At 39.9% G+C, this 27,381-nt stretch overlaps 1 protein-coding gene across 3 annotated transcripts in view; it reads right to left on the minus strand.

Annotated features, from left to right (window-relative positions):
* Nucleotides 1-27,074, minus strand: part of zgc:172282 (leucine-rich repeat and fibronectin type III domain-containing protein 1-like protein) — a 224,736-nt gene extending 197,662 nt beyond the window's left edge. For all 3 annotated transcript variants that reach the window (XM_061719274.1, XM_061719272.1, XM_061719271.1), the window contains exon 1: nt 26,091-27,074. The gene's annotated coding sequence lies outside the window, so the exon portion shown is untranslated. The remainder of the gene's footprint in view (nt 1-26,090) is intronic.
* Nucleotides 27,075-27,381: the final 307 nt, after the last annotated feature.

A 27,381-nucleotide genomic window follows, 5' to 3' on the forward strand; every position in this document is an offset into this window, starting at 1 on the left:
CTGGCCTGTTCTTCCATAACAGCCAAGGCCGCCTTAATGCACGGGCTTACCTGGGCTGAAGCCCAGGGGCCCGCCAACTTCAGGGGCCTATCATTTTGGGGTCATGATGAGCTGAAAAAGTCATATTGTTTTGTAACTTGTCAGGTTTCCTGTCAATCACTCTATACGCACGTTACGGGCTGCTGATTGATCCAAATTACGAGTGACCCACGTGGGCCCCGCAGCCTGTGGGCGGGCCTTAGGCCATGGGTGACCAATCAGAGTGTGTTGGGGTGCGTCCCGCTATGATTGATTGACAGTTGCAAAATGTTGGGGAAGAAGTTTGAGAGCGGAGCCCAGAAAATAAAAAAGACTGTAGAAAAAGAGATTTGTGAAAAAGAGTTGCTTAAAAGCATTCCGAAGCTAACAGGATTTTTTTAAACCTGTTGCTGGTGATGGACCAAGCGGGGGAAACTCAACCCGCACCGGAGGAAGCGGAGAAGGCGCCGGCCGCACCAATGGATGCGGGAGAGGAGCGGTCTCCCGCCCACAGTGGAGGGGAGGAGGAGGGGGAGGGGGGTCCCGGGTCACAAGAACCCCAGAGAGGACCAGGCTGCAGACCAGGCCCGAGTCAGATGACCCTTATAACAGCGACCCGGGCCGCTGGGGAAACAGCGCTAACGTGAATGTGCGCACCTACTGGGTGAAAATGGGACCGGAGTCCCGTCAAAATAAAGATGCGGACATATCGGCATCGGAACGCCAATATAAGCAGCAGAGAAGATTTTTCTCATTTCAAACCCAAACTCAGTAACTTCTCCAAACTGGGCTTGGTGAAAAATAGACTCGAGTCAGTCATCTCACACTGATTGAGCATGACATCCTGCGTGATTTGTATTTTAAGGACATTATCAAGGCCTTTTCTTCAACCAGGCGGAAGCACTTCTAAAAAGGTAGGAAAGTGCTGTATTAATTGCTGGCTGGTGCAGGTTTTAAATTGTTGTGGTTGTGCAGTGAAATGCATACCGTATTTGCTTAGATGTTTGTCATTATACTCAAAATCTTCCATAATGTTTAATCTATTGGTACCTGGCTGGCATTAAGCCATGTTGCTATCCATGGTGCTGAATGGAGTGTGCATGTGTCTGTGCAGGTGCATGTGATTGGTTCACAAGGCCCGCCGAGGCCAGAGGGGGGGCTGTTATATGTTAATATATATGTTGTTATATATATGTTATATGTTTCTTTACAGTCTATGGTTAAACCTGAACATGGAACTTTATTTGCATCACAGACCTTACTATGCAGGTTTAGTTCAACATTATTTCTGTGTCCAGTCCAGTTGTCAGTTCAGCAGCAGTTAGTATTTTACAGTTCTGATAAAAAGTGGAAGTGATCCCAAAAATACAGCTTTACTGTGTGTTAATTATATTATATGTAAACTTTCACACATCTTGGTTTGCTGTGTGTGGTTGTTATAAAAAGTGTATTTTCTGTTTATACTCAAGTGATACGTTAATCAAAATATGATTTTTTTATAATAAGACTATGTAAGTCGAGGGGCTGGGGGGCCTACAAAACCTCTTAGCCCCAGGGCCTATCATTAGGTTAAGGCGGCTCTGTGTACAGCACTGCTTTAACATCATACAGCAGACAGGAGCTTTTGGATATAGGATTACAAAACTCTGACAGTTTAATCGCCGATCTCCGACCCGGAGATCTCCAGAACACCGGAGGCTTCTCACTCTTCCCGGCCGGGCGGAAGTGCTTGCAGACGGCGTCGAGATTGTAAACAAAGGCGGGGTATGCGCGGAGGGCTACGAGCTAGGCTAAAGCTAACGCCACACCGGCTCCCTTTACCCAGCCTTTTCCTCGCCAATATCCGATCTCTGGTTAACAAAATGGACAAATTACGTCTCTACATCACCAACAACACGCGGATTATGGACTCAAACATCATGATCTTCTCAGGCCGCTACGCTCACCGGGCAGACAGGACTGCAGCCTGCTCAGCTGATGTGGAGTTTCTCATGGTAAAATGTTGACCTTTTTACCTCCCAAGAGAAGTCACATCAGTGATGGGCCGTTTTTTGTTTTTGTTTTTTCAAATTTTTTTTCCAAATTTTTTTTCCCTTATAAATATCAACAGTCACGTTCCATTACAGACCGAAATGTGTACTAGTCTGTGCATATCAATAAATATACATGCAATGATGCGCGTGTCTGTTGTTCAATACAACTGCGCTAGACCAAGCGCATTGACACAAGGTGCTCTGATATCTGTCATTGTAATGGCCTGACGACTTGTTCCCAGTGACCATCAATAGGACTGAAGTGGGTATAGAAATGATTGAGTGAATGAATGAATGAATGAATGAATGAATGAATGAATGAATGAATGAATGAATGAATGAATGAATGAATGAATGAATGAATGGTTAAGATCATCTTCTTCAACCAGGCCAGGACTGCCTAAAAATCATTGTTCTAAGGGCTGCGAACAGAGCAGCAGTTTTATTGACAACTTGTTGTTGTCTGATGTTCAGTTCAGACACTAAGCTGAATGTGCCAAAAGCTGTCAGAAGAGAAACTTATATAGCCATAGACTCAACTTGTCATGTCTCACACCAGAAAGCTGCTACTATTCCCATGTGGAAACATCTGAACCATGACCATCTGTAAGAAAGCTGAACTTCAAAAAAGAGACAGAAGGGACAGCTGTAGGATTGCCACAGACATTTTAAATCTCATCTCCATCACTATCTACTCTTTTATAATAGTACTAGGAAACTGAAACCACTTTGCTACACCTCATGAAAGATGAGCTCTCCAGATCATGTAGATCTCATCTTACAGATGGATGCAATCAGAAAGGTTTGTGGGAAGAATAAACTATATGCTCTCAGCAAAGTAAATTACAAGTTGTTAGGTTTGCCTCGGAAAAATGGGACATGATGTGGCTTGTTTTGAAATATTACATAGAAAAACAGAAAGGCTATGTGCCCTTGAATGGTGTTTATACCCCTTCAGAAAAATATTCAAAAACATTATAGTTATGTTATGATTACACCAGGCATCCATATTATTCTGGTGAAAGTTTATTAATGATTTAGATGCAGTCTGACATGTATGGACAAAAACCAGAAGCCTTTAGAAACTATGACATGATTGCAGAAGTTCATGTGATGATTTTCTCCTCTGAGTCATGAAATACTCCTTTGTCGATTTGCCCGAGCCTTTGTTTACAGTATGACCATAACTGGACAATTCTGATTGTGTAGACAACAAAGTGAAAGTGAAAAGCAAGTGCTGGTGCCTTTGTTGTGCTTGTTATCAGCCGTGATAAAGCCAAATTATAGATTCACTGAAACCGAAACTGCCTGCCTGTGCAAAAGGAAAGCCCTTATAAAAATAATCTGCAACAAAGATTATATATAGTGGTGCTTTCAACCCCTTCTTTTGCTTGTGCGTGCAGGTCCAGTGAACATGGATATACAGTATGTTCACCTATGATATGTGTCTATGGTCGTGTAGTACGGCCAGAGATTTTTAAAATGTGGATGAGGCCCAGTTTTGTCTCAAAATAAAAATTTCAAACAAAAACAAATTCATATGGACATCATCTCAGCAAGGAACAATCTATAATCCTCTAGTAGGGGCTGTATCCCATGATACAATGGGCCACCACAGTTGTGACCAGTCGAACTGATGACCAGCGTCAACATTTCAACACTATAAGAAAGCCATGAAGCCATGGAATAAGTGTATTTATTGTGGCATCCTACTCAATTTCAAAAATAGCCAATAATTTGCCAAGTACTAATGAGCTGAAATATATTTTCCACCGAGAAAAAGCCTTCAATGTCACGCCTGCTCTACAAGCATCAATTATTATTCGCACACTTAAACCCACCCAAGACCCTACTTTGTGAAGTTAATTAGGCCAAAGTAGTAGATTGGCTACAAACAGATAAAGCTACCAGCTGTTACGACTGATTCCCTAATTGTCATGATCTCACTGAATCTCTCAAGAACGCTTCTGCGTCACATGGCTCAGACTGTCAAGATTAGCCTGATATGACTTCTTCAAACACCACTTTCTTTTCTTACATTGTGACCCATTTATTTGTTATGTAACATGCTCAGTTGGTGACTCACCGTCCTTGGGGGAAAAAGTCAAGTAAATGATAATTCACAAGACTATAATTTCCATTAAAAGTCCCATAATTGTCACCGTTCTAATGACAACCACCCCAACGGACGAGCAAGGACTGGCAAGGTCAGGGCCGGACTGGGACAAGAGGTACGGCCGGGAGTCATGAACTCACTCAGGCCACCCCTACACTGCACACATATGCTGCACACAACCACGAATCCATGCACACACATATGGATAAGTAATCACCAAAATTATTTTTAAAATTTTTATTTAAACGCCTTTAACACAAAACTTTAAGCCACCAGTCCAGTGCTTTTTTTCCCCCACTCATCAAAAAGTTAATTGCAAAAGTCACAACAGGACTCAACACCATAACTGTATTATTTTGTCTGCAAATTATTTAAATGCCAGATTACTATAGTAAATTTGTGCTGATACTTAACTGCTACTGATACAAAAAGTAAATAAAAATAAACAATCTTTCTGGATTTTGGTACATAAATTGGTGAAAGATTGTGAAAAATTATAATTTTTCTCCAAAGAAGACGTCCTCAAATGTCTTATTTTGTACAAACCAGCAACCAGCAGTCCACAATCCCAAGATATTCAGTTTACTGTCATAGACCAATGAAACCTAAAAAAAATTATATTTAAGGAGCTGCAATTGGAGAATTTTGACTTTTTATTCTTAAAAATAAAAGACTCAAAAGGATTAGTTGATTATCGAAATAGTTGGCGATTAATTCAATAGTAAATTAGTACAATAATTGACTGGTATAGCAAAGCAACCCGAGTATTAAAATATCAACCTGTCAGTTTAACACAACACAAATTATTAACTAAATGTTTAATTTCATCCAGGTTATACCAGGAAGCCCAAAACATGACCTACTGTATATCAATGGTTGGAATATCCACTTGTAACGTTATATTTGGGCTTAACAATATAGCAACCCCTAGAGATGTTACGGTAAACGCATTCGTACTGAACCGTTTCAGTATAGGGGTGTTGGTACGGTGCACACGTGTACCAATCCCAATACAATGTTTAGCAGTAGCTAGTTAACAGGCTTGTTTTGTACGCAGAGAGAGCATACTTCAAATCCAAGGTCTCACACGGACATCTTAAGTGGCGGACTGGAAGTTTGTATTCAGCAGCGGACTCCCAGGTGAGTTTTTTTTCCCCGCTAGCAACCGTCATGGTTGATGCAAACAAGAAGCCGGATCTTGAAGACCGCCCCTTATCTTTAAGGTCTCCTGTTTGGGAACACTTTGGTTTCCCGGTTAAAATCAACAACGGACAAAGACAAGTAGATCAGACAAGATTAGAGTGCCGACGTTGTTCACCAGCAATCGGGCATGTTTCTGGCAACACGTCAAACCTGATAACACATTTGAAACGGCACCACACAAATGTGAATATCGCTGCTGCAAGCAAAGAAACCAGCCCTGTGTCAACGCAGCTACCTTTGGCTTTTAAACAGGCTTTTCCCAGTAATTCATATCAGGATAAAGCTATAACTAATGCCATTGGTGTTTTTGTACCGGCGAATCTGCAACCATACTCAGTTGTGGAGAACACAGGTTTTAAACGCATATTTTATAATTTGTTTAATTTGAGAATATTTTATTTATTGGAGGACTTGGTAATAGATTTAAGCAGTATTCTATTTTTTTATTCCTATTTTATTTTTTAATGTTTCATTTTTATAAGAAAATGTATAAACCGTTGTTTGCAACAGTTGCTACAGCAATTTTTATTTTATTTTTTTTTTCCTTACTGTACCAAAAATAACCCAAACCGTGGCCTCAAAACCGAGGTACGTACCGAACCATGATTTTTGTGTACTGTTACACCCCTAGCAACAAATGCAACATTTAAAATAGAATTAAGTTTTGACAGGATGTAGTACCAAGGTCATTATTACAGCTACATAAAAAGGATCATGGAGACTCAACAGTGATCATCATGCTATCAGTTTGGAAATAAAACTTGAATTTGCCATTTTGACCAATCGCTACAATTTGCTGTGTGCGGGTTGTCAGGCCACTTAAGAGCCCAGGCCACTGAGAATGGTGATGGCCAGTCCGGGCCTGAGAAAGGTGCAGAACCAACGGCAATGACAAAAAAGCAGAGCTGGTTTTGAAATATCAATGATGCTAATGTCTCCATATTTTCACAGGATTACTGTATGATAAAACAGAGACTGCACAGGACAACCTGAGTGTTGCCAGCTGCCAGCTTGATGAGTTGGCTGCAAAACACACCAGCTGGGACGGGAACTTCTACAGCTGTCACAGACACACGGATTTGCAGAGACAGTCTAACCTGCACGCACCGGGCATATTAAAAAGATAAATATCTCATGTGCATCTATAACACTGAACACTGAATATACTTTTGAACCCACTGTGAACTTGTGTCCTGATGTGAGGTTATCTTTTTTTTAGTGGTTTCTTTCATCTGTCGTCTTATTTTCGAGTTGGCCTGTTTGATTGTGTGTGTGTGTGTGTGTGTGTGTGTGTGTGTGTGTGTGTGTGTGTGTGTGTGTGTGTGTGTGTGTGTGTGTTTACACTGACTTTTAAATCCATGTTTTGCATTACGCGTGAATCAATTTTATTTTCTCTCTATCTGCTTTTCCCTTGGGCTCCTGGGTTTTTCTGCTGTCTATAATTTACACCTGTATTTAGTTACCTAATTGCCCTGCACCTGTGTTTCATCAGTTGATTACCCCTGCTTGTATATACACAGTTTACTTTTTCTTCTTTACTTTTCTGGCAGATCCTTTCATTACATGTCATTATATCAACGTGTTTGTTGTTCTACTCTAAATACAGCGTCATTTGGACTATAATCATCCAGGTTTTAAGCCTATTTAGTATTTATTATAAAATGAATAAGAGTTCATTTTGGGGGCCTGAGAGGCTCAATTGTTAGAGAATCAAGCTTTTGCTTTGGGAGTCCGGGGTCCAAGTCCCCTCTCCCTGTGCTTGCAGGGTTGCATGAGGAAGGGCATCCGGCATAAAAAAACCTTTGCCCGGTCGATGTGCGGACTGTGGTGACCCCACCACTTTTTGAGGGACTAAGTTGACGTGGTTATCTCCTGCTTTCGACTTAAACCACAAATCATCCAGATGGGTTGGGCTCTACCACCACACCTGACACAACTGCAATAGCTTTATTGCATACATTTGTAAAAGAAAGACCATGACTTTTAAAATAGTTGCCCTGTTGTCTCTTCAATCCTTACGCTCTCACCAAATATTTCATATTGGGGTATCAACTTATTTATGTAGTACTCATCAGCTCATCAGCTGCAAATGGTTAAGAGTTTTCCAGAGGAAAATCTTCATTGCTTGGTCTGATAAAGAAGCCTCAGCCTGATATTTCACCTCATAGTCTCCTCTGGTCCAGGGAGCCAGTGTTTCATTTATTCAAACTGGAATCTATTCCACACACACAGTAATGCTGAGTTTGTTTGTAGACACTTTAACAAAGCTTAACCGGCCACTATGGCAGAAAATAAATGAAATTCCGTTTTCCTTAACATGCAATCTCAATCCTGCAAGCTCTGGAACTGAACAGGGGGGTATTGGAATTAGATGCTGCAATAAAGTATTCAACCTTTTACACTAGCTCCATTTTAACACTATCTTAACCTAGTTTCTTCACATTGAAGCACAGGACCCCTGCCATTAAAATAGATAATGTTAATCATGTTAATCAAACACTCTAAAATTAAGTCTAACTTTAATGTTACAACATCAATTTACATCATGTCAGAACAAATAAAAAACATCACATGCTTGTTAAGTTGCCACTGTATTGATGTACAGTATAGAAAAAAAGGCAAGCCCAGTTGTGCTTCACCCTAAGGCAGTTAGAGTAATTGACAAGCTTGTTCTATATCATTGTACCTCTCACACACATACAAAGCAGCAGAATCCCCTGCCTGTAAAAGTATTACTTAAAGAAATGTACTATTTGTTTGTTGTGAGGGCAAAACTGCATGTGGGCTTTAACAGCGACAACAGAATACAGTACATAGTTATGCATGTGATGCATTTCTGCATGTCATCAGATGATGACACGCACACACTCACTCACACACACACACACACACACACACACACACACACACACACACACACACACACACACACACACACACACACACACATACATACATACATACATACGGGACAAGACTGCTGCACTCTTTTCTGAACTGAATTTTCTGAAAGTAATATTAGAAAGTTGTTGTACAAAAAAATAAAATGTCAAAGATACGAAAAGAGAGAGCATATTAATGTGAACAGAAAATGTAGTCTTATTCTTAAATTTCTTCCAGCGGTTATTAATCTTTAATTGGTCAAAGGAATGTGAGCTGCGGGTTTTTGCTTCCTCAGAAGATAATTTTCACATATTATTATAAAAGTGCTGAGCACTTACAGGGTGCCCTGCCTTTCAAAGAGAGACAGAAATACAATTTCTGAGCACCGTCAAGCTTTCCAGAAAGCCATAGCGAGATAACTTCCTCTGTCTTTCATGAGGGAATGGTAACCTGCTAAGCACATTCGGCAAAAACTGTACAGTCAGTATCACAATGTCCAGTTAATGACGGATATGTTGAGCAGACAAACAAAAATGCAAAGTACTCTAAATCTGACAAATAGATTTAAGGCATGTGGTGGTCCAGATTAGAATTAAAGCTGAGCTACAGGCATTAATAAATAATGATTTTTCAGTTTCTTGGTTCACAGCATACCCTACACGAGCAAGAACTATTGCTGAGTTTAATAAACTACCTGCTACGTCCTTAAGAGCATCATTATCTGCAGTAGAGTGCTCTCTCAAGTCTAATTATTTCTCTGACTATCCACAGACTATCAGGCTCATGGTGTGTCAAGTGGATCATTTCTGCCCAGCAGGGATGATGCTTTTTTAACCTGTGTTAATAAACACTCATTTTGAGAACTGCTGAGTGAGCTAGATCAAGAATGAGTAATTGATGTTAAACATCACCATCACCACCATTCAGTAAACATTTCTTTACCAATATTTCAAACATGCAATGACAGGGATTCATTTCTGGGGAAGTATTTCTTGTCATCCTGCCATGAAGGTGTAATAAATTAGTTCAAGGTCCTCCAATACATGAGACAGTGATGTAAGAAGTATACCTAGCATCCCGTGTTGCCTAATGTTGCCTGTCATTAAGATCAACAAGCGTGGCAAGGTTTTAAAGTGCTTAGTCCTCACTAAGACGCTGCCTGTTCAGTTATGTTGTTTTCTTTGCAGCTCTGTGTACTTCTTCTAGGAATCAAGACCATGTAATGTTTGTTGTTTCTTTTTTTGGCCCTGTTAATGGTATACTCCTGCATTTTGCCCAAAGCACGTTGGGATAAGTGCCGGCAAATCCTGTCACCTTAAACTGGAAGGTGGATGGACATCTGTATTTGTAATATTTTAAGTGCATCATTTTTCATATTTTGTGTTTGGTGCTTTTACTTTGAAATGGGTACAGTCTTGTTTCGTGTTACCTTCATATCTTTATATTAGCTGTTTGCTCTAGCAGTGATGTTAAAATTAAGTGACAAAAATGATTTGAAAATAGCAAATGACCTTTCATCTAAACCTTGATAGCTTTTACACTCATGGAACATAATTAGAAAATTAAAATAACACAGACTCATGTTTAAATGTCATGTTCATATTAAGATCATTTAGAAAAATGGATCAGGACAGATTTACACTGTTTTGCTGTTTGAACATGATTGTATGAATGTACTAAAGAGGCACAGTTACAACTAAGTGTATCCACTGAGGAGACAGTGATCTAAATACCTGTAGTTCTTCAGTTTTCCTGTTGGCCTCTTGGCAACTTCCCTGAAAATAATTTTCATCATCTTCTCATCAACTCTTGAGAGGTCATCCTGATCTTTGCAATGTTTCTGAGGTGCACAGTTTCTCCACTCATTGATGGCCGTTTGACAATATTTCATATTTCTCTTCTGATTTTTACCTTTCAACACTCGTGTTTTGTGCCCTGTTGGCAGAATGCAACTCCAAACATTCAGGCAAATACTACAGAAACTGCTGACTTATATCTGGTTTTAATTAGAATCACTTGAACTGAAGGCATGTGTGTGCCATTTACCAACATTTACCGACAGGACTAATTTGGAATGTGACGATAGAAACTACAGCTATTAAAGGGTGTGCAGATTGTTCAATAAGGCTGTATTATTATCTTATAAATAAACTTAAAAATGCCATGATCAACCGCTAGGTAGTAAAAAAATAGATAAATAAAAAATAAGTCAAATGAAGTTTGAAGTCTATGATCCACCCACCACCAACGCCACTTACCTCAACTGTTGTAAACAGTACTACTGTAAACATGTATAGTTACAGCTGTGTAGTGTCATCTTTGAGACAGTTTCAGAGAATACTAAATTAGCTCTGGATAGCTCTGTTGGTTGAGCGGCCACACCATATACACGGGTCATTGCCCTCGTACAGGCAGCGCCGGTTCGAATCCCGACCTTAACCATTTTTTGAACTTCACTATGAATCTGTGGATCAAAATAGCCATTATACATAATATAATATTATTATATTATAATAATATAAGACTGCACCTTACTTCTTTAAAAATTTTGATTTGAAAAGGGCATTATGCTTTCTTTTTTTTTTTTACACATCTCAAAGCATAATTTCAAAACAAACTTCTAAGAAAAAAACACAGAGAGACAAACCAGCACATCGCACATGTGAGAATAATTACATCTGGTGAGTAACTGGCAGAGATCAAGCATCAAACTGGGAGGTTAGTGCATTTCTTTCAGCCTTTGTTCTTTCCAACTGCAAATTAAAAACCCATTAGCAAATTCCACTTATTTCATTCATGCCAATTTAGCCAAGGGTATTACTGCTTGTTTAATTTATTTTTCATTCTGTTTCGCAGTGCATTTTACAGCATTTCATCAATCTAACACAGGAATACCAGGAATACCTCATCTCAGTCTTTCTTATCTCACTGCAATTCTTACTGTGGTAATGGGAGTAAAAATAGGGAATTCTTCAGCTTTTCTGATTTGAATTTTCATGACTGGTCATGGGTGGATGTCTTGGTCTGTTTCCAATCAATTACTTTCTTTTACTTAGTGGACTTTAGAATTGCATCGTGTCTATAATCAACTTCTATGGGGAGTTCAGAGGACTTTTTGTCATCTTAGTCTCACTGCATTTAGTTTATATAATCATTATAATGTGAAACAATGCATGTCTACATTTGTTTTCGAACTACATTTCAAAAGATCACAGTAGCGACCCAGATGAGCATATTTGAGCTACTGCATGGAAATATTACAAATTATTTTGGTTTTACCCACCCACAATTTCAAGGTTAAAACTTGTTGGAGTGGTGTGGATTCCTCCTGTCTGCTTTCACTTCAATGATAGGAACTCTAACGTCGACATAAGGACAATGCAGCATTTGGTACATGAGTAAAAATCATGTAGTATTTCTTTTCTCTATATATAAAGGCTCAAAGTCTAGACCATGTGCCCATTGCTGTGTTTTCTTTTGATTCTTTTTTTTTCCTTTTTAATATTTGACAACTGACAGGAATATATTGCTAACAATAAAATATATTTTCTGAAAGAATCTGTTATGCATGACTAAACAAAATACACTTCGAGGCCACTTAAACGCAGTGTGTCTCAAAAATATTGCGTTGGATAAAATGTTAGAGACATTTTTCCAAATGCACTTCTATTTTCTAGAGATGGTAAACCAATACTTCACAGAAGCTGGGGATATAATGAGTATGTCAGTATTGTCAACTAAATTGTGATGGCTGGCGGTGCAGTAAAGAGAAAAGAAAACTACTTTAATAACACCAAAGAAAGTACAAGGGAAGACAGACACTCCACATCTACATGTGCCCAGAAAATGAAAGAACCAAAAAAAAAGGTAATGGTTTTTTGTTGTTTTTAACTGAACATTGTCAATTTAAAGAAACTAACATAATACAAGGCAATATATTTTATGAGGCAATAAAGTAGTATTGGAGGGTGTATTTTCTATGCCAGAACTGCTACCAACATGTATTCCCAATTGCATCAGCTTCACTACTTCTAAATTGTGTGCCTCACACTCTAAGTTTGTTTGCTGAAAAGCTCGATAACTGTGCCTGCAGCATGGGGAGTGGAGAATTTAATGTAAGCAGAAATAGCAGACACTTAAGTCACCGCAGACTGATACTTTTCAAAATAACACAGTGATGGATCACTCTGTCCCAGTAATTTGAATGTCTTAGGTTTACCCGACACTGTCATTTAAACAACTTGCACATACACAACCAAATGAGACCTGCACAAGCTGTCAAAGTCAAGTGACTCTACGGAGAGGAAAGGAAAAACAGATGAAATATAGTCACAAAGAGAGACAACTGACAAAAGTCAAGGAAACAAGTGATGGAAAGAAACCAAGTGATGAAAAATGAGTGAGTGAATAAACTGGGTGAGAAGTGGACAGAGATGGAGGGAAGCGCCGTCCATCCATCATCCAGTGCTGCTTCCATCAGACACAAGTAATAGATGGAGAGGTGTAGGTGAGAGCACTGACACTCTTTTTCAGTCTGTCACCCTTCTCTGTCTAGGTCAGTTTGTCAGGTTTGTCTGTCTTTGTCTGTTACCCCAGACCGAGACAATCGCGGTGGCGGTTTTGGAGGTGGGTGAAGAGAGAAACTAATACACAATCCTGTCTTTCATGCAAATACCTACAGGGAACATTATTATGTTTGCTAATAAGAAGCATAATTTAACTTAGCATTTTGCTGACTCAAATTTTTCCATCATTATTGATTTTTTAAGTGCACATTTGTATTTGTAGTGAGTAAAATGTGTGGAAATATATGTTGGAAAGAAGATGAAGAGATATAGTTTTTAAATATCTTGCTAATGTACAAATGTAAAGATCTAGTTTTGCTCATTCTAAACAGCCATGTGGACGTGAAGTTGTCCAGTACAACTTGTAACAATTTTTACGATGGTTCAGGTATAAAGGGGTTAGAAAAAACATCAAAATCATCATGGTTTTTGGAATTAGATTTTTGTTCTTATGCACCTCTGCTAATTTTTCTATCCTGCCTGTGTATAGTCGGGTAGAGTCTATTTTTGCCACACATCAGTTTGAATTAAATTATATGACATTACATTTCTTTATTTCCTAGTGCTGTCTTCAATAATGTCTTTTGCTTTCGTACTTTGATATTTTTCTACTTCTTCATTTCTTGTTTCCTGTTAGACTGTTTTCTCATTTTTTTTCGTATTTTCACCTGCCTGGTTTTGTTTGATCAAGTTGCTGTGAAGTACGCTCCAGTGCATGGTTACATAAATGAATCAAAGCTGCAAGCAGTGTTGGTCGGACCCTCGCACCTATGGCCACAACCCCCCAGGTGTCACCACATTCCTTGGTCAATATCACCATAAAGTGCCTTTTGTGTCCTCATCAAAGTCCCCCACTCATCATGAACATGAGAGGAAATCAAAAAATTCTGAAGTTCTGGTATAAATGACCAAACCTTTACACACATACGAGTGTGATGACAAGTCACTTGACATGAATTTCCATCATTTCATACCATTTTCTTCTATTGGGTGTACACAATTTCCACGTGTCCCTCCTGGCGCTCTACCAACTTCAGTGATGCAAAAAGTAGTTAAAGGACACAACATTAAAGTATTTTTTATATTCCCTCATTTTTTTTCAAAGGTTCTTTGATAAAATGAATTACTTTGATAATTTGTATTCCGTTTTTTGTAATAATTTTAAACCATTGTACTTTTAGTCAGAGTCCCTTTTTAACTGCTGTCAACCCTGTCATTCTGGGGTAATTGGTCATTTATCAGTTATTAGGAACATCACCAACACAATTTTGTCTTTCCTGCCTTACATTTCTTAATTTTCATAATATTTTTTTATATACTGATGTGTTCAAGCTTAAAGTGTCCACACTGTCATGGTGACATAATAATATAACAAAACCTCAGTAATTCAAAATATTTGAAAAACAGTGCATAGACATCTTCATTATTGACTCACTTTGCTAGCTTTTCCCATTAAATGTATACTCACCATTATTTATGATACATCAACATTTTAAGTATTTTATCAAAATGTTTCATCTGATCATTTTGAAAAGTAGGGCACATGCAATAATTACGGTAGATTCTTTTTTCACAACAAGGTGGCGCTATGAGAATGATCAAATGTGAGAATATTGATCTCCTCAGGTAGGAGGGCAACTCTGTTCACGGAAAATCTGAGGTCTCTCGGACAATGCAAACTGTAGTATTACCTGTTGCCAACAGGTGGCGCTACAATTTTCATGAATTTTACAGTGCTGGTGTGTTCAAAGTTGTGATCCAAACATATGGGTAAAATAATTTATCAAAATTGAACATTTCTCTGAACAATTCTGGAAAAAAAAAAGCATGAGCCATTCTGAGATATACAGCTATATTTCTACAACGTTTGGTGTCACTGACTAAAATATGTTTAGTGTCCTAAATTAAAAAATGTCACTGTACGTACCGTATACAGTTTGACTGATCTGAATGAAACTTACAGGATTTACAGAGCTCAGGGTGTTTGTGGTGAGTTTGAAGATAATCTGAAAAGGTATGGCATAGATATGATCATCAATTATGATTTCATATTTTCAAAAATATAGAGTGATGAAGTTCTTATTAGACCCTATATTGCCTTTGTGAAAGGGATCTGATCCTTGAATCTCCCCCTCAAAACAAACAGGTGATTGTATGTGATTTTTTTCATATATGTGTGGCAAAAAAATTATGTGGCAGAATTATAAATAAAGAATAAGTAATGAATAGTTATTTAATTCACCTATGAAATTTATTTATTCATATTTGGACAGGAGCATTGTATAGCTACCCTTAATGGTCTGCCACCTTGAGAATTCAACTCTGTAAATATTCACCCCTGTAAAGTTTAACTTAGTGTGCAATAATGTAATTTGCTGCAGCACCGTGTTGCCTGCTCCGTTTTAGCACCGTTATGAAATTAATTTTCTCTGCCTGAGAAAATAGATGTATGGGAGCATGTAAGACTGAGTATGATGCCCTGTGAATGAAAGTTGGTAGCCCTTGTTGAAAGAGACTGGAAGATGAGGTATCCTTCATACGACTCAATAGATCTGTTATGGCATACACTACACATACATGAAGACAGAAATGTTGTTACATTTATTTTTTTACAAGCTCTTATGTGACCGCATCCACTGAAACTGGTCTTTGCAAGAGTGTGGACTCCCAAACCACCGTCAATATACAACCAAAAAGATAAGCATTTAAGTTTAGTTTTGTATTTTTGTCTATAAATATATTAAATAAGCCAGGGCTTTTTTCTGATACTTTTCTGTGTAGAAAAATGTATTATTCAGTATTTCAATGCCTCTTATATGCTATTTGTGCACTCAAACTCAATAAAAGCTTCACTCACTTCTGACTTTCAAAGGCCTTTCAGCAAAACAGATTAAGGCTTTTGTTCTAAAACAACAGAAGTCTTCAATGATCATAACTGTTTAAGTGGCACTGGGTACTCCATGTTGGCTTTAAAATGTTTTAGTTAATGGATGAACATTTCATTATCCATTAAAGCAGCTGATGTTTACTTTAATTTGTGAGAACCATACATTTCCAATGTAACACACAGTAAACTTAAAGGGGACCTATTATGAAAAACATGTTTTTTCTTGCTTTAACATATATAAAGTGGTCTCCCCTTAGTCTGCCAACTCAGAGAAGGAGGAAAGCAACCAAATTCTGCAGTGTCTGTACAGCCGCCCGGATGAGCCATCCAGTCTTATGTGGCTTCCACGAGCCGTTAAGATTCTGCGTCCGTCATTACGTAACGACGGACGCGATTTACATAGTTTGGCCTCCAATGAGTGAAAACACGCCCACAACTAACTCTGCTGGCCGGAGCTTCCAACTTTTTTTCGTAGCGGTGTATCGCGTCATTCAGGCAGCCAATCAGCACAGTGCCTCATTATCATAGCCCCGCCCACTCAGAATCCTGCATAGATAATGAGGTTAGAGAATGGGAAGATAAAGACATGGCTTAGAGGCTGAATTTCTCATTTATTTAGCAAAAACAATCAAAAGCTTGTTTTTAAGACATTCAAGGCCTGTTTAAAATAGGTATTAGATGCCATAATAGGTCCCCTTTAAGCAACCATGTCCAGTGTGATTTCTGCACATCCTCACACGCACACAAAAAAGGTCCTAGCAGGTCACCACAAGATATGCAAATGTAATGCTTTAATCATGAAGATGGATTCAATGCTTGTCTTGGCTCCTGCACAGTGGTAAAAAATGGCTTAAGCTAATGACTACATTTATAGCCAATCAATTCAACTTTTCCCATCTCCTTTTAGACCATTTATTTTTCGCTACATCAGTGAGATACCCTGATTGATCCTTTATTGGGGAGCATTACAAAGGAAGAATATTTATCTTACCCAAATCAAGTTTAGTATAGCTCCTCACATCATAATTAACAGGACACACAAATACATACATAACCTAAGTAGAAATATATATTTTTAAATATATAAATATTACAGAATGAAACCAGTATAATCCATCCATCCATCCATCCATCCATCCATCCATCCATCCATCTGCCATCCATCCATCCATTTTCTATACCCATTTAATCCTGTACAGGGTCACGGGGAAACATGTATGAATATTTTGGACTTCCTTCACTTTATAAACAGCCACGCCCTTGGCTGCCTAAACTTCTCTGAAATGAACCACAGGAGCATCAAGTTGTTAAAAAAATTCAAGGTGTACAAAGCACCTGTACACAAAAGATATCTTCCGCAGCTTCAGTGATTTGGTTTTGAGATTTCCCAGCAATCACTCATGGACACTCAGTAGAAAGACGAGTGACAAACCTGGAGGTCCTGGACAGAGAAGATATGGCCAGCAATGAGCCCATGAAAATTGAAGCCAAACTTTTGCTGGAAACTTGAGCCATGGAGCCATGTGGAGCCTGCTCTGTCTCAGGGCCATAGATACCTTTTCTGTCTCAAGGAGCAGAACAAGGACTGTATCAAGGACAACCTTCAATTCTGTAACTTTCCTCCAGCTCATTTGGAGGTCAGGAGCCAGAACAGAGTGAGTTGTAATAGATGATTGCTGCAGTCAGACAACGCTAAAAGTCTGCATCTGCACACACAGGTGAAGAATGCATAAATGAGGTCATAAAAAATGAGTCAACCAAGAGTTGACTGCCTCATTGATCACATTGGTCAATGACCTACTGTATTATTCCATAGGCAGAGAGTTGTTATCATACACATCAAAAATGTAATCAACAAAGAAGAGGAACACAACAATAATCAATTTTTAATAATAATAATCAACAAACGAGGCTCCTCATCATTGGAGGCAGTCTCAATGCAGAGATATATCGAGATGAGATGACAACGCAAGAGCTGGATTTATCAGAAGGTGCTTACATACTGGTGTTCTGTAACATTTCCGTAAAAGTGGTCCTCTAATTTTACTCCATTGGCCTTTACATCCTGGCCCAAGCAAGAGAGAAAAATACTGCAACTGTGTCCTTATGTAACCAAAATCAGCATTCTGGAACAAAAGTGTGACTTGATCTTTTGTGTGAAAAGAGACAGAAGGCCTCAATCACTTTCATTGCATTCCTATTAATAACAATAAAACCAGCAGAGGAGAAAATGCTATTGGCTTTCTTAAAATTGTTGTCCTCTCAAACAGGATTGCATGTGCAATTGCGCAAGAGAGGCACATGGATGAAAGAGTGATGGTCTGTGTGTGTGTGTGTGTGTGCAGTGATGTGGAGAAGTTAACCGTGAAGGTTTGAACAGTGTTAGATTCAGCTGCATGTACAGCTAACCCTCCAGCTGGAAGTGTCTGGGTCTTCCTCACCAGCTGCTGTTTCATTTGTGAGCGAGTTATAACTACGAGCTCTGCTCTTCCCTGGAGTGAAGTGCGGTTCCTCTGTTCTTACGACTATGGTTGGCACACGTACAATGTGATTAGAAAGTTGTTAAATTCTCACACTTCTCGCTCGGTTACAGAATGGGGGGATGGCCCTGACATACAGAACCAGTCTCTCCTTTTTGACGCCTTTTGGTCTACCTCGAGTAGTGGAAAAAAGAGGTGATCTAATTTCACACCTTTCTGGAAAGTGACTCTTACATACAGGCGCTGTAATCGGCACAAGGGGGAAATGTTCTGCAAAGAAATATCAGTATGTAAGTGGCTAGAGACTATCTCCACAATTTGGGAGTGGAGAGGATGGAATGGCTTGCCAGCAGTCCTGACGTCAACCTCAACCTCATTGAACACTTGTGGGATCAGCATCAGTGTGCTTTTTGTGCCAGAGTGACCAACACAACCACGTTTGCTGAGTTGCTACAAATGCTGGTTGAAGAATGGGATGTTATCCCACAGCAGTGTGTGACAAGGCTGGTCACCAGCATCAGGAGGGGGTGTCAGGCTGTTGTCCTTGTGTATGGTTCTTGCACAGGCTACTGTGGCTCCTGTTTGTTAAATTGAGAAATTGTTAAATTCCCAATATTTTTTGTTTTTTCAAAATTCAATCATCCAATCCACCAAACTCCAAACAAGAGTCAAAGTTGTTTGGCATTGGCAGAGAAGATTTGGCCATTTTTGGCAGCTCATCCCATAAATGCATGCTCCTTAAAAAATGTGGCACCATTTAAAAGGGAAATAAACAGGCTTTCCTGTATAAAATGTATTGCCAAGAAGCATTGTTACAACAACAAAGAAATAATCTACCAAACACAAATGTCCTTACTTTTTGTGCTTGGTAGATTCCATCCATCCATCCATTTTCTATACCTGTTTTATCCATTGCAGGGTCATTGGGGGTGCTAAGTTTATATTTGAAGCCAATTTCAAAACACTTACAGGCTACACAGATAGGGAAGTGGATTAAAAAATATATGTCTGTAATTAAAATATTTTACTGATCAAGGAACTTAAAAGACAGCTAAAGCTGCCATTGAAAGTGATGAAATCTGGAAGCTTAAAAGACGCTGTGGTTTCACTGAATACTGTTACTTCCCACTTCCTGGCTGCTCAACACAGCTCCATTCTAATGTCATGCTGCTTGGCATTCAGCACACCACTTCCCATCTTTCTCCTGGCACCACTTCCCCTTCCTTCTCCTTCTCCTCACCTCTCTTTCTTTTTCACTCGCATCTCTCACCCGTTTTCCCCTGGTGAGGTGGGATTGGGCGAATGATCCAGCATCTGTTGCCATGCGCATGCACACACGTGCACACAGAGACACATGCACAAGCTGTGCAAACGTCTAAACCCCTGCAATGGAGGACATCAAGTCACTGTGCTGAAATCCAACTAAAGACTTGTTTTCTACTTTTAAACCATAAAACAGCATGTTGGTTTAGCAGTCTTAACACCTACATCTTGATTACAAAATACTTGGTACTTTTTCCCTATTTCTCCATTCCCTTCATCATCTGCATTGTTTTACTACGACTACTACTACTACTACTACTACTACAAGTACTGTCATTTAGCAGATGCTTTTATCCAAAGCGACTTACATCTGAGAGTACAACACAAGTAAGAAATCACATAGGAGGGTACAGCATGGATGAGTGCTGGTCAGACCTCTGTGAGTCCAGTTTAACACAGGTGTTGCCTTGCTAGTACTAGAGGATTTTTTTGAGAAGGATGATTTGTTTTGCCTTCCTTTTTTTTCTTTCCGCCATTCAATTGTCTGTTCTTCGGTCTCTCCCTTCTTGTTTGACACATCTTTCACTACATCACCTATTTTTTGAATGGTTATCTCTTTATCTACAGTGGCTCAAAGATGCATTTGTTATTTTTTTTATCATTTGCATTTTCAATTAATGTATTAATGGTTAAAATACACCATATTTACATATGTTCAATTCTATACAGATTGTGATATAGTTAGATTGGCTATAAATGTTAACGTTTCACAACAAAGTTTTAAAAATTGTACAACTACTGTTTTCCTTGTTCTGCTTACTACAGTCACATGAATAGTGTTTTTCACCTCCATCTGTATTCTTAAACCAGGATGTCTAAAGGATTCTTGGTGGAAGGCACTAATCCATGAACCTTCATGCATCACTAGTTCCAGACTCTTCCTGCACAGAATTTTTCCCCCTCATCGTACTTTTCTACTTTAACACTCACATTTCTGACTTTTCTATGGGAACTTCACATGTATATGGTGAGGGTAAGGAGACAAACGTTTATAGTTAGGGATCAAAAAATATACATAGTTAACTATAAATGTTACAAAATACATGGTTAGACATCAATCTGCATAGATACGGTTGACACATTTTACTGTTAATTCCCATCAAATTATGCAAATGCTTCCAGACCGAAAACAGCCTTGGAGTCCACTGGCACCTCACAGTTTTCAGCCATGTGCTGTCCTTTTGGTGGTGTACATGAACATGTAATGGACATGTTTTCTGGTGAGTGGGCTGGCCTCACTTGTATGCACATGGCTATAATTGCCCCCCTGCAGTGATGAGGATGCTCTCAATCTCTCTTATAAAGAAAAATGGAGGTTCCCAGTTTGGGTTCCATTTCTCTTCTGCTCCGATTCCCTGGCACAGACACGTCTATCAATTAGAATTTTGCTCCTCCCAGAATTTAAACTCATATTCAGTTTTATTATTCAATATATGTTTTTTTTTTATATCATACAAAAAATAGCGGACTTCACTCCTGCAAGATGGTTCAACCAGGGTTATGATCTCTTTTCTACTTCTTTTGAAAGGTCAGAAAGCACAATAATAGTTGTCATGGTTGTTTTAATGCAGTTCCGCTATGCTACTAAATCTAGGGCAAGCAAGGCCAATTCATTTGTGTTCTATATTTCATTCACATCAAGTTTAGAAGGGATAAGAAAAGAACAAAAACATTTAAATGAGAGAAGGAAAAACAAAATGTATTACATAATTAAAATAATTTCCATAAATGTTATATTAAAATATGTTTTAAAGTAGCAGGGAATAATTCATCAAACAAAATGAAGACCAGAGATATCTAATGTGCTACCAAGGGTAAAAGAGAATTAAGAAAATAAATAAATGTGGTATAGAAATGAAATGCAGTGGAAAAGAGAGAACCTTGATTTTATAAAAAAATTGAAAATTAAATACACCTTTTTTTTCCTCATAAACCATCTCCCATTAATCTCCCACCTGTGTTGTTCCATCCAGCTCATCTGAGGTCTAGCTTGCCTTTAGTATACAACACAGCAGTACATGTATCAGTGCTCTGCTTAAAATCTGGGTTCAAAATAGGTTTTGACAGCAGTTGTCTGACTTTCTGATTTTTTTTCCCCCTCTGGTTTATATTCTGAACTGTTCATCCTGAGGAACCACTGACTTCGCCTGCCTTTTTTTCATAGTGCAAATCAAGGTCAGAAGAACGCCTGACCCTGACTCCACTCTGCCAGAAATTTCTGCTTGACTTGCCTTTACTTTAGTAATGGATATGTGACTCTGCAAATCCACGCTTAAATTATGCAAATGATGAACTACAATCAGCAACTCTTTTTTTCTTCTTCTTTTTTTTCTCAGATATGCATATTCATATCAAACAGGGGAAAACAGCTTGATTAGCAACGCTATTTATTTCTTTACTTATATTTATTTGGATTGTGCACCCAGCTCTGCTGCAGCAATAATCTTACTGACTGAACTGGAAATTTGCTAATTAATTTATGTTGAGATGAGAAGTTTAAATTTACATAGAAGGGTAGTTGTATTGCAGGGTGATTCCTCGGTTATTTTGAAGAAAAAAGAGAAAAATGCTGAGCAAATTATACGAATCAAAAATTGGGCCAAGTGAGCATGAAGATTAGTATCATCTTCAGTGAAGCCAGCAAGGAAGCATGAAGTAGAAGAGCAGTCTTGCTTGCTAACACCAATAAGAATGGCATGAAGAGAAAGCATTTATCTTCCACTAACGCCAACGCCCCATTTTTAAACAAAATATGTATGCAAATACAATTTAATGGGATCTTCCTTTGCCTATGTTCCACTGCTCCACCAGATTAAATAAAATTCACTTTGGCAGTTCTTGCGTAATCTTGCAAACAGACAGTCCTATAACACAGTTGGCAGCACTGTGTTATAGCACTGCCAACTTGGCGATTGAGGGTGAGACTTGTAGTTCACAGCTGTCACATATATGACAGATATGAATTTTCTTTTTCACAGTATACACATATATACTGCAAGGTGAAGACTATCCCATGCATCTGTAGGTATATATATTGGTTATTTCAAACATTCAATCCCCTATTGTAGGTTTGTTAATTTAACAGTAGGCTGAATTCCCCAAAATCGCCACTTAACAATGGAGTGTGAATTAGCAGTGGGCGATAGAGTTGTCAGATTGCACAGGGAATCTACAGTTCTCCTAAACTTTCAAAATACTCTTTAAAAAAAATGAGATCAAATTTGCAAGTATACAGAGTCTGTTGCACCAAGCAAAGCCTTGTCAGTTTTCCTAACCCCTCTTTTACAAATGTCAGAGTGTGGAAAACTTTCATCATTCAGTGAAAGTAAAAGTTGCGGTTACACAGTGTGATCACATCGCCAAAGGTAAAGGATCAGACAGGTTGGGCAAGCCGTTTTCCTTTACATCCATTAACTCGTCTTATCAGCAGTTGGTGGTGAAATTATTATATCTACCATTAAGAGATCAGAAATGCATTGATCCTCTAAGTCTTTCTCTGCATATCAGCAACTAAGGCTGTCTTCTAAAACAGTCCATCATTTCTTAAATAAAATGTATGTTGTGCATCTAATGGCGCTTTTCCACTAGTATCTACTCAGCCCGACTCGGCTCGTCACGCCTCGTCCCGGCTCCACCCGTTTTTGTCCCCATTTGTTTTTCCACAGCCAGGTGAGAAGTGGGCGGGTTGGGGTGAATTTGCTGTGATGTACTCGATTGCACAACCCCTTTGTTTGTGTCGGCGCAGATGAGAAATCAGCTGGAGCCACGAGAGTAAAACAGAGCTCCTGGTGCATCTGATCGTTCCTTATCGCCCGTCTACATCCCTTTTTTAATTCTCTCCTCAGCCACCAGGTTTATGAACATCTGCACCTCAGAGTTGGATCACCAAACAGACATTTGCGCTGTATAATAAAATCGCCGCGAGTCGCTCTCGCGCTGACTCCCGCTTCCTGATTCAAACGTCTGACGGCCCCGCCCCCCGACCAATCAGTGGCGTGGAGGGTGGTGACGTCAGATATAGTGCCGGCTCAGCCCGGTTAGAACCTCGGCAGAATGGTTACAGAAAAAGTATCTGCTTGGCGCGGCTCTACCCGTCTTGGCCCGTAGTGGAAAAGCGCAAAACGGGGGCGTGGCGGGTAGAAGCGAGCAGAGCAGGTACTAGTGGAAAAGGGCCATTAGTTACTCATGGCTGCTTCCCACTGAGCTGTGGCACAACTCAAAATTGAGCCATTAATGACCAATAACATTCTGCAAACTCCACTAATAAAAAAAACTAAGTGGATGCGATTTCTTCCCAGATTACCCAGGTATACTGGTTGGATTTTTTCTTAATGATAAATTAGGGTATGTCCTTGTCAAAAACATTTTCAGACTCCCATTCGGGTAAAGGTGTATATCCAAAACATAACAAGAACATTTTCCACTAATGAACACAAATAGCCTTTCACACATGACTAAATAAATCAATATTTACATGTGTCATAGATGATCTGACCTCACGCAGCAAATTGGTCTTTTTATGGTTTTATGGCATTTGTGTCTTTTTTTTTTAACTCTCACATTGTAGAACTGAATAACCAAGATGCTTGGAGCTGTTGCTTTTAATGAATTTTAGTACATAGGTGTATATATTTATCCAGGACGTCTGCAGTAGCTATTAGCAACACACATTTTATGGCTTAGGAAATAAATCAACAAGATGACATGATCCAACATGATCCACCTTATCTAATGTTATCTTTGTGTGTGCTTGTTTCCATGGCAGTGTGAGAATCATCAGTTTATTCATGTTTAGTGCTGTTCATGAGTGGGATATGAAGATGCATTAACAGTGCATCTCAATAAGAGCTGGACCAGAAACTGAGTAATAACCAAGATTATGGAGTGCTGACTGTAGCAGAGATGTTGGTTTCCATAATAATTTAGAAACTCAAGGTCGAGTAACAGTACGTTTAATCTGCTTTAACTTACTTGTAAATTATAATGTACATGCATGGTAGACAGGTCTTTTTGTATTAGTTTGGCCAAAAAAGTTCATCCTGGAATTCTATGCAAATATTTGTTTGTATTTGAGTTTAACTGTTAAGAGTAAAACTCAATTAAGAATGATTCTGTCTCTTACTGCTTTCAAACGTTTTACTCCAGATACTAAGATTTGAAATCCTTTACGATAAAGCAAACCTTTCAAATGTCTTCCAGCAATTCAAAATCCATTCAAACAAGTCAGAGTAAAATATAAAAAACAAGTCTTGAGTTGAGCCACATGTATACAGATCTGGGAGTAAATCATAAAAACCTTAGCTGCAAAGCTCATTTAATCGTACATGTGTGATTACATGTGTTTCAAGGTGGATTAAAGCCACTGCAAAATCCTATCAAAATGCAAATTGGTCAGTGTGAGATGAGTAAATTTACCAGGTGAAGAGGGGCTGACGAGCTGACACAGCAAACTAAATTATTGGCTGTTTTTTTGTGGTTTCCCTGCCTCTCCGTGTCTCCACAGAGTTGCAACTACCATTACACAGCAAGTTACCCACCATATAATACTATATAGTATCCACTGCATAGATTGATAGTGTTCTCCACTTGGCCTCCAGCATCATATTGTTAAAGCTCCCTTGAGGGATGATTTCAGCACAAGCTGCAGCACCCGCTGTCTGCTTCTTTCCTCATTTCTCTTGGTTCTTATTTGCCACAAACTGTTCAACAATGCGCCTCCAATTTATTTTATTCCATTACCTTCTCCTGTCCTCCTTTATTTTCTCTAGTCACACTTCCAGTAGACCACCCACTCTCCCCCCATTAGATCCACCCCCATCAACCAGCCCCATCTTCTCTCCGTGATCCCCTGTACTCCATTTGAGTGCTTTCTCCTATGCCCTCTTCCCCCTAACATCTCCCCTTTAGTCCCCCCTGTCTTATCACCCCCCCCCCCCACACACACACACACACACACACACACACACACACACACACACACACACACACACACACACACACACACACACACACACACACACTCACACTCACATACACACACACACTCATCCCCAGTGCAGTCTGCTTCAGTTCAACATTTCTCTCATCCGCCAAGCCCCCTCTATTAAAACTCTGAAACCTCTGTACTCATCCTCCTGCCTTGCTGTTTCACTCTATTTTGGCACATCTCTGTTCATCTCTTACCCGATCTCATCTCCTGTGCTGTGTATTAGACCTGTTTCTTTCGACTTGCCCCTAACCCCAACCCCCCCACCCCCCCCCCCCCCCCCAACTCCTATCCTCTTCTCTCCCATCCTCCCCTCTCCTCCCCTCTCCTCCTCGCTTTAATTCAACGCGAGGAGATCGGCATCTCTGAATCGTGCGAGGGAGAAACACCAGCGCCATTATCTCCCCATCTGTCAGCTCTTCTGTCTGTGTTTCAGGGTAGTCAATTCAGCTCATATCAAATAAAATGGGTTAAAAATAAGTAAAAGAAAAAAGGCAGACACACTTGTCGCCAAAAAGATGAGAAAATACCGGGAGGAAACTTGCATGATGAGCAATCAAGAGCAGAAAAGTAGTAAAGAGAGATTATAGCCATACCTGCGCGTCTCCCTCTCCTCCTCTCCTGTTATAGGTTGCAGCAATTTCTCCTCTGGCTATCTCCTTAAAATTTCTCCAGCTGAGTAAAGAACTCCGATCAGCAAAAGAAATATTAAATAATCCCCTCTCTGGTCCAGCACTTTTTTTTTTTCAAACCATGTAGGAAATGATATCCACTTTTGCTATGTAGTGCGGCGCCGCGGAGCTCCTTGAGGGCGGTGAGAGCCGCAAGGCGTCTCAGGTTTAGTTCCCGTCGAGTTGCCACAAGAAACCCCGAGGACCGGTGGCTGGTGGCTGGTGGCAGGCTCGGACCCGCAGCAAATCCACCTGGAGTTTACTGACCTGCCGGGACTGAGAGTCAGTGGAGGGAGGACGCCGTCAAACCGGCGCACTGCCGACTTGCGCACTCACTTGGTCTCCATGTGAGCTCGTTTCTGTCCGCGTGCCGGTTATTCTCACTGCGATGGGAAAATGATGGCTGGTATTTCTGGATCCCTATATCTGAGGGAAATAGGGGAATCAGCGAAGCCTATTTATAGGAGAGTTAATAACCGACTGTGCGCTCAGATCGTGTCGTCTAAGGTAACTGAACCAGTCTCCAATAGATGTCCTGCTCTCCCCCCTTCAGCAGCTGCCACCACTGCCCGACCACATCACACTTACTCACGGCTGTTTGCGTTTGCTGTGCACTTGCTCAGAGAAGAATAATCCTGTCGGTCGATGGTCGGCGGCTGTTTATTTAAGCCCCGGGGTCTTTTCACCTTTGAATAAAAAAAAACAGTTCTGTACTGTGAAAATCACTGGTTTGTAAATTCTTGCCCTCCGCTTTTCAGTAATACAAGTGACTTTGTCTTGACCTCTCTTCTGTCCGCATTGTTCTCTCCAGGGAAACACGGCGGACCCTGCCTGCATCTGCCCCGTGGATCCACGGGTGCCTGTCAGGTCAGGAGGAAAGGCGAGCTCCGGGCAGGGAGAGGCGTTTTGTCAGTATCCTCTCAGTGAAAAAGCTGCGTGCTCCGGCTCAGTGAGCGTCCCCTACCTGCAGCTGTAGTTGGTCCCGGGAGGCGGCCCGCCCACCAGCTCCTCTCCCCAACCCCCCTTTCTGCTCCAGTCTACGGTCTACAGACTACACACAGGCCGCTGCTGGAATAATACATGGATGCATTATTATGGGCGTCTGCCTGGCAGAAGTAGCTGATACAGTTTAGAGTCTATCATCATCACACGCTCCACACAGGTTTCCAAAGTGTGGGCCGGGGACCTTGTAGTACCCTATAATGTGATCATTTCC

This window comes from Cololabis saira, chromosome 4 (genome assembly GCF_033807715.1).
Source record: "Cololabis saira isolate AMF1-May2022 chromosome 4, fColSai1.1, whole genome shotgun sequence".
NCBI lineage: Eukaryota > Metazoa > Chordata > Actinopteri > Beloniformes > Belonidae > Cololabis > Cololabis saira.